The sequence below is a fragment of the Lemur catta genome, chromosome 1 (assembly GCF_020740605.2).
Source record: "Lemur catta isolate mLemCat1 chromosome 1, mLemCat1.pri, whole genome shotgun sequence".
In the NCBI taxonomy this organism is placed as follows: Eukaryota; Metazoa; Chordata; class Mammalia; order Primates; family Lemuridae; genus Lemur; species Lemur catta.
This window is the reverse complement of record NC_059128.1, coordinates 25,251,511-25,262,770: the sequence shown is the minus strand read 5'-3', so window position 1 is coordinate 25,262,770 and position 11,260 is coordinate 25,251,511. Positions and strand designations below refer to the sequence as shown.

General features: G+C 42.7%; 1 pseudogene; it reads left to right on the top strand.

The window, feature by feature from the left end:
• The first annotated feature begins 2,644 nt into the window (after positions 1–2,644).
• On the top strand, positions 2,645–5,993 carry LOC123637108 (annotated as a pseudogene).
• Positions 5,994–11,260: the final 5,267 nt, after the last annotated feature.

Genomic DNA, 11,260 nt, shown 5'->3' with positions numbered 1-11,260 from the left:
CCTCGGCGCTCCTGCCCTGCTGCTCGGCCTCGCCGTGCGCAGGGGCCTCTCTCCCAGTAACAGCTCAGTCACCAGCCTAGAGAGACCGCCCCGGCCCTAGTGGGAATGCGGGCTCGGGGCTTTCTCAGACGGTCAGTGCGAGACGCCTTCCCGCTGCTGCTCCGCCCCGTCCCAGCTGCAAAAACAACAGCCCATACCCGAAGCCCTGTTATTGCAGCCGAGAGCGGAGCCTCAGTGGACAGCGGAAGGAGTGGGGATGAGGCCCGGCCGGCCCTAAATGGGCCCAGGGGCAGGGGCGCCTTGGGGAGGTGGAAGGTCCCCTCCCGCTCCCCCTGGGGAAGCCAGGCTCAGGCGTGTGGGGAAGGGGCTTTCAGAAGCCCGTGGGACTCAGGACCGAGGGCCAATTCAGCCAGTGGCCTCCCTGGCTCCCTGGGGACTGCGGGAGGTGGGGGCGGAGGGGGAGGAAGTAAAGCCACTTGGGAACCCGCTAAGCCAAGTGGGCAGGAGGCGGCACCACCGTGGCTCCCGGGCAGGCCAGGGCCAGGGCTTTCCCACGGGGTGCGACTGGCCCTGGGCTCTGCGCAGCCGCCCACCCCGGGCTGGGGTCCCGCACCCCGGGGGGTTTCTGCAGGTGGGGGCACAGGCCGGATTCAGAACCCCCCAGCGGGCTCAGGTGTGTGCTGAGCATCTTAGCGAGGTCAGGGCTCGCGGAGACCCGCCACCCAGTTTTCTCTGCATCCCCTCCGGTTTCATCTGTTGGCTTCATACTCACGTGACAGGGATAGGGCCGCGGAGCTTGTATTACCAAGGCCCTGCAGGCCTCAGAGACTGGTGGAAGCCTGGCCCCTGTCTCACCCCGAAAGGCCATTCCTCCCACTCTAACATGAAGGGTGTGGATGTTGTGGAATTAGGAGGCACTGTGGAAGTCTCTGGAGACAGACAAACCTAGGCTAGAACCTACACTCTGTCCTCTCTCTTGAGTCTCCGCTGTAAAATGAAAATGTTAACATTTACCTTGTAGAGCCTTGGAACGCTTAGAGGTAATTTATATATGTAAAGTCTTTGGCGCAATGTAGGTGCTGCTTTTTTTTTTTTTGGAGACAGAGTCTTGCTCTGTCATCCCAGCTAGAGTGTAGTGGTGTCATCATAGCTCATAGCAACCTCAAACTCCTGGGCTCAAGCCATCCTCCTGCCTCAGCCTCCCAAGTAGCCCAGCTAATTTTTTATAAAGACGGCGTCTCACTCTTGCTCAAGCTGGTCTCAAACTCCTGAGCTCAAGCGATCTTCCTGCCTCAGCCTCCCAGAGTGCTAGGATTACAGGCCTGAGCCACCTAGGTACTTCTTGAGTGGAGGACATGGTTCTTATTACTCAAGCTCCAAAAAGTGAAATTAGCTGAGATTGGAAAGAATTTTCGGACCTCAATATCTCAGATATCCCCACCCCCCACATTCTGCACAATGTAGAAGGCAGCTTGAGAAGTTTTGCCTCCCTGCACCCCTCCCCCCAACTCTGGTCAGGAACCAGTTAATCAAACTACTCTCTGAAGTTAGACAATGACTGCTCTTGTTAGGACGGTCCTGGCCACAGGCATCAAACCAGGGACAGAAACTATTCCTGGGACAGGGAGGAGCCAGTCGGGAGAGGATGAGCCTTGGGCCTCTGGGAGCCACCAGCAATCTCTATCTGCAGGGGAGTCACTGAGAGTCACTTATGCACCAAGAGTGGCAGGAAGCTGCTGGGACCCAGGACATAGCCATCCTGACTCGGCTGAACCATTATGCAAGGTCACTGCTCTGAAACGTTGTCAGGTAGTTACAATAACTGATGAGTCCTTGAAAGAGAGGAGTTATTGAAATAAAAGGTGGCATTATTTTTCTCTGGATTATTCAGTCTTTGAAAATACAACCAGGTCCACTAGAAGCACATTTTATGGAGATTTTTTGTTTGTTTGTTTGCTTTTGTTGTTGTTGTGAGACAGGGTCACTCTCTGTCACCTGGACTATATATAGTGTTAGGGGATTTTAAAAAATTCTCTCATGTAATGAGTGTGCAGAACTACTACTTTAAAGATCAATAGTAGTACATGTCTCTACGTCTTTGAGATTGTTACTGCTTATCAAGGGTCACCGTTATTACCATCTCCACTGACAGACATAGGTCACCCAGCTTGTGAGGGTCAGAATTAAGGAGATCTGTATCACTTCTAAACCCAAGCTTTTACGTGGTTTAATATTCAGTGACACCGCTACCATAGCTAAGAGAATAACTAACTGGCTAGTGGGCCTTGATCTTCATATACTTTTTCCAGAATTGTAGACGATTTGTTTTCATCTACCTATGCGCTTGGTTCAGCCTCACTTAGCAGTGGGGACCTATGGATTGTACAGTACCAGCCCATCCCATCGGGCTGTCGTGGACACCAAAAAAGATAAGGAATTTAAAATCCTGTAACCAAAGGCAAAATCCTCTAAAGTGCAGGGAATGATGCTGTTTATTAGTATTGAGAATCCTCTTGTACAGAGGCTGTTTTCCAATATGCAGTGTTGGTGCTTGGTATAATATAAAGGTGCACAATAAACATCTGTTACATGCTGACTATGTTGATCTATGAAGAGCACTAGTTAATACACAATCCTAATAACGATGAGGTAGTATATTTTTTTATAATCACCCTGATATGTGATTGTTACTACTACCTATGTTTGTCATTAGACTTTCCCTTCAAATTCCTAGCAACCGACCATGTTCAAGTGTCAGGGAAGCTCTAGAACAGAGCCAGGCTCCACAAAAATATAAATCCATATTTCAAGCAAGATTAGCTTCTTGTTTAGCAGAAGCAACCAAATAATGAATTCCTACCTTGGCCAAGAATAGGGTTGAGCTCCTTGGAAGACAAGAGAATCTTAGTCAAGGCTCTAGCAACTCAAAAAGTTAAGCCAAAGGGGAATTTGTTGAGAAGTCTAAGTGTGGCTCTACCTTCAGGCATGGCTAGACCTTAGGGCCTGCAGCAGCGCATCTCAAATCATCAGCTTATTTGCTGCCTCCCTGTAGGGCTTGGCTCCGCTTGCTTCTCCTGACTTTCTCCTACACCAGACAAGATCTCTCCATGAGGCAGGAAAGGTGGCCACTGACAGTCCAAAGCCAACCTCTTTACAGCAGATGTTCTAAAGGGCAGAACCCTGCTTTCTTCCAAGGTCCGTACGGCAAACCCCAGGGAAGGACTAGATGGCTTTGCACAACCAATTGGCATGAAAATTGGATGGTGGACCATACCTGGGTGGTGTGACAGACCCGTGGTTGGGGGCCACTTGGGGCAACCAGGAGGCGCTGGGATTGACAGTTCCACCCAAATCACATGGGATGCGGAGGGGCAGTTCCCAACGGAAAGGGGGTGTGGGACAGACAAAAACAACAGGTGTCCACGACAATAGCACTTGTTCTCAGGTTGCGTAGAGACAGGACTTATCCATCAAAACAATCAGAGAAGGATAAAAACAGTGGAGCGTTCACATGCCCAAGTGTTGAGTCAAAGCCCTTCAGGAAAAGGAAGTGATCCTATGGCCTAAAGGAGAGTCTTTAGAACAGGAGGAGAAAGACACAAATATTTTAGTCAGCCTCCCTCCTCCCAGTTGAGAATTGTCATCATAATCATCTTAGTCCCCAAGTTAAATTCAGGAAGCTGTTATTTGATGATTATGCAAACAATTAGTCAGAATGCTTGGAACTGGGACACTTCAGGAAACTCTGGGAGATTTGATCGACATAATCATATTCCTGGTTGAGAGATTGGGCCTAATGAAGGATTTCTTATTTTTCTTACAATTTCTTTCTAATTATAAATGGATTATGTTGATTGTAGAAATTCTGGGAAATACAGAACAGTATACAAATAAAAATCACTCTTGCATTTATTAGGATTGGGTATGACTGCAAGTCACAGAAACCCCAAGATAATAGTGGCTTAAACAAGACCGAAGTTTATTTTGCTCTCATAGACATGAAGTCAAAGGCAAATAGTCCAGGTGGGTATGGGAGCTCCACTCCACAGAGGCCTCAGGGTGCCCAGGCTCCTCGCAGCTCACTGCGCTGCCATCCCTACAGTATGACCCACACCCTCATCATCTAGCTGGCAGAGCAGAAATGCAGCAAGAGGGAGAAAAGGATAAAAAAGCCAAAGACCCATCCCAGCTATCTCTTAGGGAAGGTTCTGAGAAGCCGTAACTCAACACTTCCACACCATCCCATTGGTAAGAACATAGTCACATGGCCACATCTAGCTGCTAAGGAGACTGGGAAATGTAGTCTTTATTCTGGGTGGCTATTTGTCCCGCTAAAACTCTATTACTGCAGAAGAAGGGGAGAATGGCTTTTGGGGCAATTAGGGGTCTCTGATAAACCTGTAATCGTACTACCCAGAGACAGTCACTGTTAACATCTTGATATATATCATATACACACACATACATACCCCTGTATGCATATATGTGTATGTATATGTGTGTATTGTGTATACATGTTTTTATTTACAATACATATAAGTAACATACATAAATAATTTTAGAATGAAATTGAGGTCCCTCCAAATATACTATTTTTGTGTCTTGTTTTATTAAAAAAATTGCAGACTTTAAACAGTCTCTTATTATGTATTTTGGCATCAGGTTATTTAACAATTATAGCTAGAGTTATTTTGAAAAATTGGCCCTTTCTCTGCAGAACCACTGTGCTGGCTGGGACCTGGAACACTAAGCCTGAAAACTGGAGGGCCTTCAAGGCCCTCGCTGCTGCTCAGTATGACGGGGCTCAGGTCCGCATGCTTTCTGCACCGCCCCACTTCCACTTTGGCCAAACCAACCACACTCCTGTATTTCTCTGCAAATTTCCTGCCGGCAAGGTTCCAGCATTTGAGGGTGATGATGGATTCTGTGTGAGAGCAATGCCACTGCCTACTACATGAGCAATGAGGAGCTGCAGGGAAGCACTCCAGAGGCAGCAGCCCAGGTGGTGCCGTGGGTGAGCTTTGCTGATAGCGACATAGTGCCCCCTGCCAGTACCTGGGTGTTCCCCACCCTGGGCATCATGCGCCACAACAAATACGTTACCAAGAAGACAAAAGAAGAAGTGAGGCGAATACTGGGGCTCCTGGATGCTCACTTGAAGACGAGGACTTACCTGGTAGGCAAATGAGTGACACTGGCTGATGTCACAGTTGTCTGTACTTGATACCAACTGCTGGCTCCTCGCCTGCATTAACCAGCACCAGTTCCGGGCTGTCTTGGGGGAAAGTGAAATGGTGTGAGAAGATGGCCCAGTTTGATGCTAAAAAGTTTGCAGAGTCAGCCTAAAAAGGACACCCTACCCACAGAGAAGGGTTCGTGGGAAGGGGAGCAGAAGTCCCAGGCCGAAGGGAAAGAGGAGAAAAAGGCAGCTGCCCCTGCTCCTGAGGAGGAGATGCACCAATGTGAGCAGGCCCTGGCTGCAGAGCCCAGCGCCAAGGACCCCTGTGCTCACTGGCCCAAGGGTACCTTTGTGTTGGATGAATTTAAGCGCAAGTACTCCAACAAGGACACACTTTCTATGGCGCTGCCATATTTTGGGGAGTACTTTGAGAAGGATGGCTGGTCCCTGGTGCTCTGAGTATCGCTTCCCTGAAGAGCTCACCGAGACATTTATCAGTTACAGCCTTATCACTGGAATATTTCAGCAATTGAACAAGCTAAGGAAGAATGACTTTGCCCGTGTTCTTTGGAACCAACAATAGCAACTCCATTTCTGGAGTCTGAGTGTTCCGAGGCCAGGAGCTTGCTTTTCTGCTGCATCCAGATTGGCAGGTGGACTATGAGTCATATACATGGTGGAACCTGGATCCTGGCAGCAAGGAGAACAGACGCTGGTTCAAGAGTACGTTTCCTGGGAGAGGGCCTTCCAGCATGTGGGCAAAGCCTTCAATCAGGGCAAGATATTTAAGTGCACATCTTGTGCCATTGCCTAGATGCCTATACCTGCCCTTCTGGGAGATGGGGGTCATTAAAGGAAACTAAACATTGCAAAAAAAATTGACCACCCCCAACATGTAATGCTTTATAATTTTCTTTTAAATAGATGTGGTTATTTTATAAATCCTACTTCTAAAATTTTTTGTTTATTTATCTTGAAATCACTGCAGATTCACAGACAGTTGCAAAGAAATGCACACCCTTCTCTCTCATGAACCTTCCCCCAGCCTCCTCCAATGGTAACATCATGGTACAAAGCAAAACCAAGAAGTTGACATTGGTACAATCCATAGAGCTTATTCAGATTTCACCAGTTACATATGCACTCTGTGTGTGTGTGTGCATGTGCATGTATGTGCATATGTGCATTTACAGTTTTATCATGGGCAGCCTAGCATAACAACCACCATAATCAAGAAACTCAACTTTAGTATCACAAGACTCCCTTGTGTTACTCACTTATAGCCACACCTCGCACCCATCCCTAATGCCTGGAAACCACTAATCCATTCTTTATCTCTATAATTATGATATTTCATGAATGTTACATAAGTGGAATTATGCAGTATGTATACTTTTGAGATTTTTTTTGCTCAGCATAATTTCCTCGAAGTTCATCTAAATTGTTGTATATTTCAATAGCTGGTTCCTTTTTATTGCTGAACAGTACTCCATGGTATGGATGTACCACAGTTTATTTAAACATTCACCAATTGGAAGACATTTGGGGAGCTTCCACTTTTGGGCTATTAGTAATAAAGCTACTATGAACATTCACGTACAAGTTCCTACGTGGATAATTCTTCATTCCTTTGGGATAAATGATCAAAAGTGCAATTGCCGGATCATATTATAAGTCCATTTTTAGTTTTGAAAGGAACTGCCAAACTATTTTCAAGAATAATTGTTTGCAAGCTGCCTTATAAACTTAACAATACGTTGTCATTTGGGCTCTGAGGCACACGATTGTAGTCCCAGCAATGGAGGCTGAAGCAGGGAGGATCGCTTGAGCCCAGAAGTTTGAGGCCAACCTGGGCAACATAATGAGACCTTGTCTCAAAAACAAAAACAAAACAAAACAAAACAATATGTTGTCAACACTTCTCTTTATCATTAAGAATTTTCCATGTCAGAATTCTAAAACATGGGCTGGGCATGGTGGCTCACGCCTGTAATCCTAGCACTCTGGGAGCCTGAGGCAAGAGGATCGCTTGAGGTCAGGAGTTTGAGATCAGCTTGAGCAAGAGCGAGACCCCGTTTCTACTAAAAATAGAAAAAAATAGCTGGGTGTGTGGCACGCACCTGTACTCCCAGATACTGGGGAGGCTGAGGCAGGAGGATCGCTTGAGCCCAGGAGTTTGAGGTTGCTGTGAACTAGGCTGATGCCACGGTACTCTAGCCCCGGCAACGGCATGAAACTCTGTCTCAAAAAAAAAAAAAAAAATTCTAAAACATGATATTCCATTGTATGGCTATTTTATATAATGTACTAAACCAGTCTCCTAACTTTTAATATTTAGATGTATTTCTTATTTTGTTATAAATAATAAAATGAAAGATATTGTAGATAACTCTATGTGCCTATGTCTGATTATTTCCTTAGAATAAATTTCTAAATACGGACATGCTAGCTCAAAGGGTATGAATGAACATTTTTAAGTCTACTGCTACATTTTCCCAAACTGTGCTACTGAAAAGTGCTTCCATTTACACTCCTATAGCAATATATGAGAATTGGGGCAAAGTTTCTAAAATTACTAATATTGCCACACAAATGGCACTCAAATGGTTGGTATCCTAAACACAGTATATAAATAGATCTTACAAATCAACTAGAAAAAGATAAATACCCTATATCAAGTTGCTTTGGGCTGCAAGTGATAGAAGACTCCATTCAAAATTATATAAATAACAGAGAAATGTATCATTTAACATAATAAAAATCTAAAGCTAAGGTAATTTCTGGATTTGTTGATTTCACACAGTGACTTTAATAAAAGATACCACAGTACATAGACTAATAGTGCATGTTCTGAAGCCAGACTGTTGGGTTTACATGCCAGCTCTACTAGGTGTGTTACATTGAACAAGTTACTTACTCTATCTATGCCTCAGGTTTCTCTTTTGAAAATGATTATATTAATAGAACCTATCTCTTGGTACCAAAGTTATTAAAAGAAAAAAATAGCACCTATCTCAAGATTGTTGTAAGAATGAAAACAGTTAATATACGTAAAATCCTCATTAAGTGTTGACATTATCAAGAACCTAGGTTCTTTCTGTTTTTCTGTTCTTCCATCCTCAGTATGTTAACTCTATTCCCAGTCTTAAGACCTCATGGTCACAAGATAGCTTCAGTAACCCCAGGCATCATATCCAAAAAGATTAGAGATAGAAGAGACTATGTAATCTTCTGTTTCCTTCTTAAGAGCAGGCAAAACTTTCCAGGAAGTCCCAAACAGATCTCTTTCATATCCTGATGACTAAAAAACGTGTTACCTTACACCAATCTGTAAAATAAGGAGAATGGAACTACCATGATTGGCTTAGACCAATCAGGATTTACTCATGAGCTAGGGCTACTTTCTCTGTGGGTAGAATCCAAAATCAGTTCTGTTAACAAGAAAGAAGAAATGGATATTGGGTGGAAAACCAGAATGTCTGCCACACATCACATTAGAAAAAGGAACAAACCATATGACCAGCAATTCACAAGAAATGCAAATGATCAATAAACATATGAAAAGATGTACATCTTGACTAATGAGCAAAGAATGCAAATTAATAGGAGTTGTATTTTCTCAACCAAGTTAGCAATAATGAAAAAGAATGATGATCATCTACAATAGCAACAAACATATAAGGTGGCTAGTAATAAATATTAACACAAAGATGTGCAAGACCTATATGGAAAAAATCATAAGATTTTACTGAAAGACACTAAAGACCTAAATAAATAGAGATAGATACCATCTTCATGGATAGAAAGACTCAGTATCTTAAGGATGTCTCAAATAGACGCATACATTTAAAACAATTCCAATCAAAATCTCAATAGAGGCTGGACATGGTGGCTCATGTTTAGGAATTTTGTTCTAAAATATGCATGGAAGTGCAAAGGCCCAAAACTAGTTAAGACATTCTTAAAGAAAAGAATTAGGCAAGGAAGTTTTCCTTACCAGATAGCAAAACTTTTTAATAAGGCAATTGTTATTAAGATACCATCATAATGGCCCAGAAATAGACAAATTTAGCAGTGAAACAAAATAGCCCTGAAACAGACTCACACATTATAGAAACTTGACATATGTCTGTGGTGACATTAAAAATCACTGGAGGCTAGGTGTGGTGGCTTGCACCTGTAATCTTAGTACTTTGGCAGGCTGAGGTAGGAGGATTGCTTGAGGCCAGGAGTTCAAGACCAGCCTGAGCAACATGGCAAGACTCTGTCTCTATAAAAAATAGAAAAAAACTAGCTGGGCATGGTGGTGCACACCTGTGGTCCCAGCTACTTGGGAAACTGAGGCAGGTGGATCACTTGAGCCCAGGAGTTTCAGGTTGCTGTGAGCTATGATAATGCCAATGTACTTTAACCCAGGCAACAGAGCAAGACTCTGTCTTACAAAAAACAAAACAAAACAAATGAACAAACAAAACCAAAAAAACCCTAAAAATCATTGGAGAAAGAAGAATGGAAAAAAATAAAATAAAATTGGATTCTCATCTTTCACCCTACATGAGAATCAATTCCTGGCCAGGCGCGGTGGCTCATGCCTATAATCCTAGCACTCTGGGAGGCCGAGGTGGGTGGATCGCTCGAGGTCAGGAGTTCGAGACCAGCCTGAGCAAGAGCGAGACCCCCCCATCTCTACTAAAAATAGAAAGAAATTATCTGGCCAACTAAAAATATATATAGAAAAATTTAGCCGGGCATGGTGGCATATGCCTGCAGTCCCAGCTACTTGGGAGGCTGAGAAAGAAGGATTGCTTAAGCCCAGGAGTTTGAGGTTGCTGTGAGCTAGGCTGATGCCACAGCACTCACTCTAGCCCGGGCAACAGAGAGAGATTCTGCCTCGAAAAAAAAAAAAAGAATCAATTCTAAATTATATGTAAAGATGAGATTTTAAAATATTTAGAAGAAAACATAGATTATATTTATAACTTTGGAAGGATTTCTCAAATAAGACTCAAAAGGCATTAACTATAAAAGATAAGGTTGATACATTTGAACACATTAAAATCAAGAACTCTGTTCCAAGACATCTCAAAGTTAGTAAGAAGACAAGCCATAACTGGGAGAAGACATTTATAAGATAAAAAACTGGAAAAAAGATTAGTATCTAGAATACATAAAAAATTCCTACAAATCTATTTTTTAAAAGATTTGTTTAAAAAGCCAAAAGAAAGTAGACAAAGGCACATTTTCGCAAAACACATGGTCAGTAAACATGTGAAAAAAAAATGAACAACCTCAGTAATCAGGAAAATGCAAATTAAAATCACAATGAAACATCCTTTTATACCTACCTGATTCCCAAAAAAGAAGATATTTGATAAAAGCACCTGTTGGTAAGGATGTAGATCAGCTGGAACTCTTTACTGCTGAAGGAAGCAGATATTAATTTAACCACTTTGGAAGTCTAGACCTATTTTTTTTTATTATTATTTCAGCATATTGTGGGGGTACTAGACCTATTTGTAAAGTCGTACATTCATATAACTTATGATTCAGCTGTTCCACTTACAGATATGCCAAAGTATACACAACAATGTTTATAGTGTGTATTCACCGCCCCCCAAAAAGATTGAAAACAACTCAAATGTCTGTAGAAGAAAAATATATACATAAATTGTGCTAAAGTCACATGATGAAATATTATGCATCAGTGCATATAAGAGAACTACAGATACATATAATAACATGGATAAATTTTAGGAATGCCCTATTGAGTGAAAAAGGCAGGTTGTAGAAAGTTACATTATAATACTATTTGTAAAAAGCTCAAAGACAAGCAAAACTAAGCAATATTGTTGTTTATGGGTTATAATATACACTAAATTATTTTTTATGAAGCAAAGGAATATTAATCAAAATTTAGTTTACCAGTTATCCTTGGGTGTGGGAGTAGGCAGGGAAATAGAGTAGAGGAAGAGCATACACATTGATGTGATGATATTGGTAGCATTTTTTAAAAATATATATATATATACACACGCCATATATTTTTTAAATTGTAAAATACACATAAAATTTACCATCTTA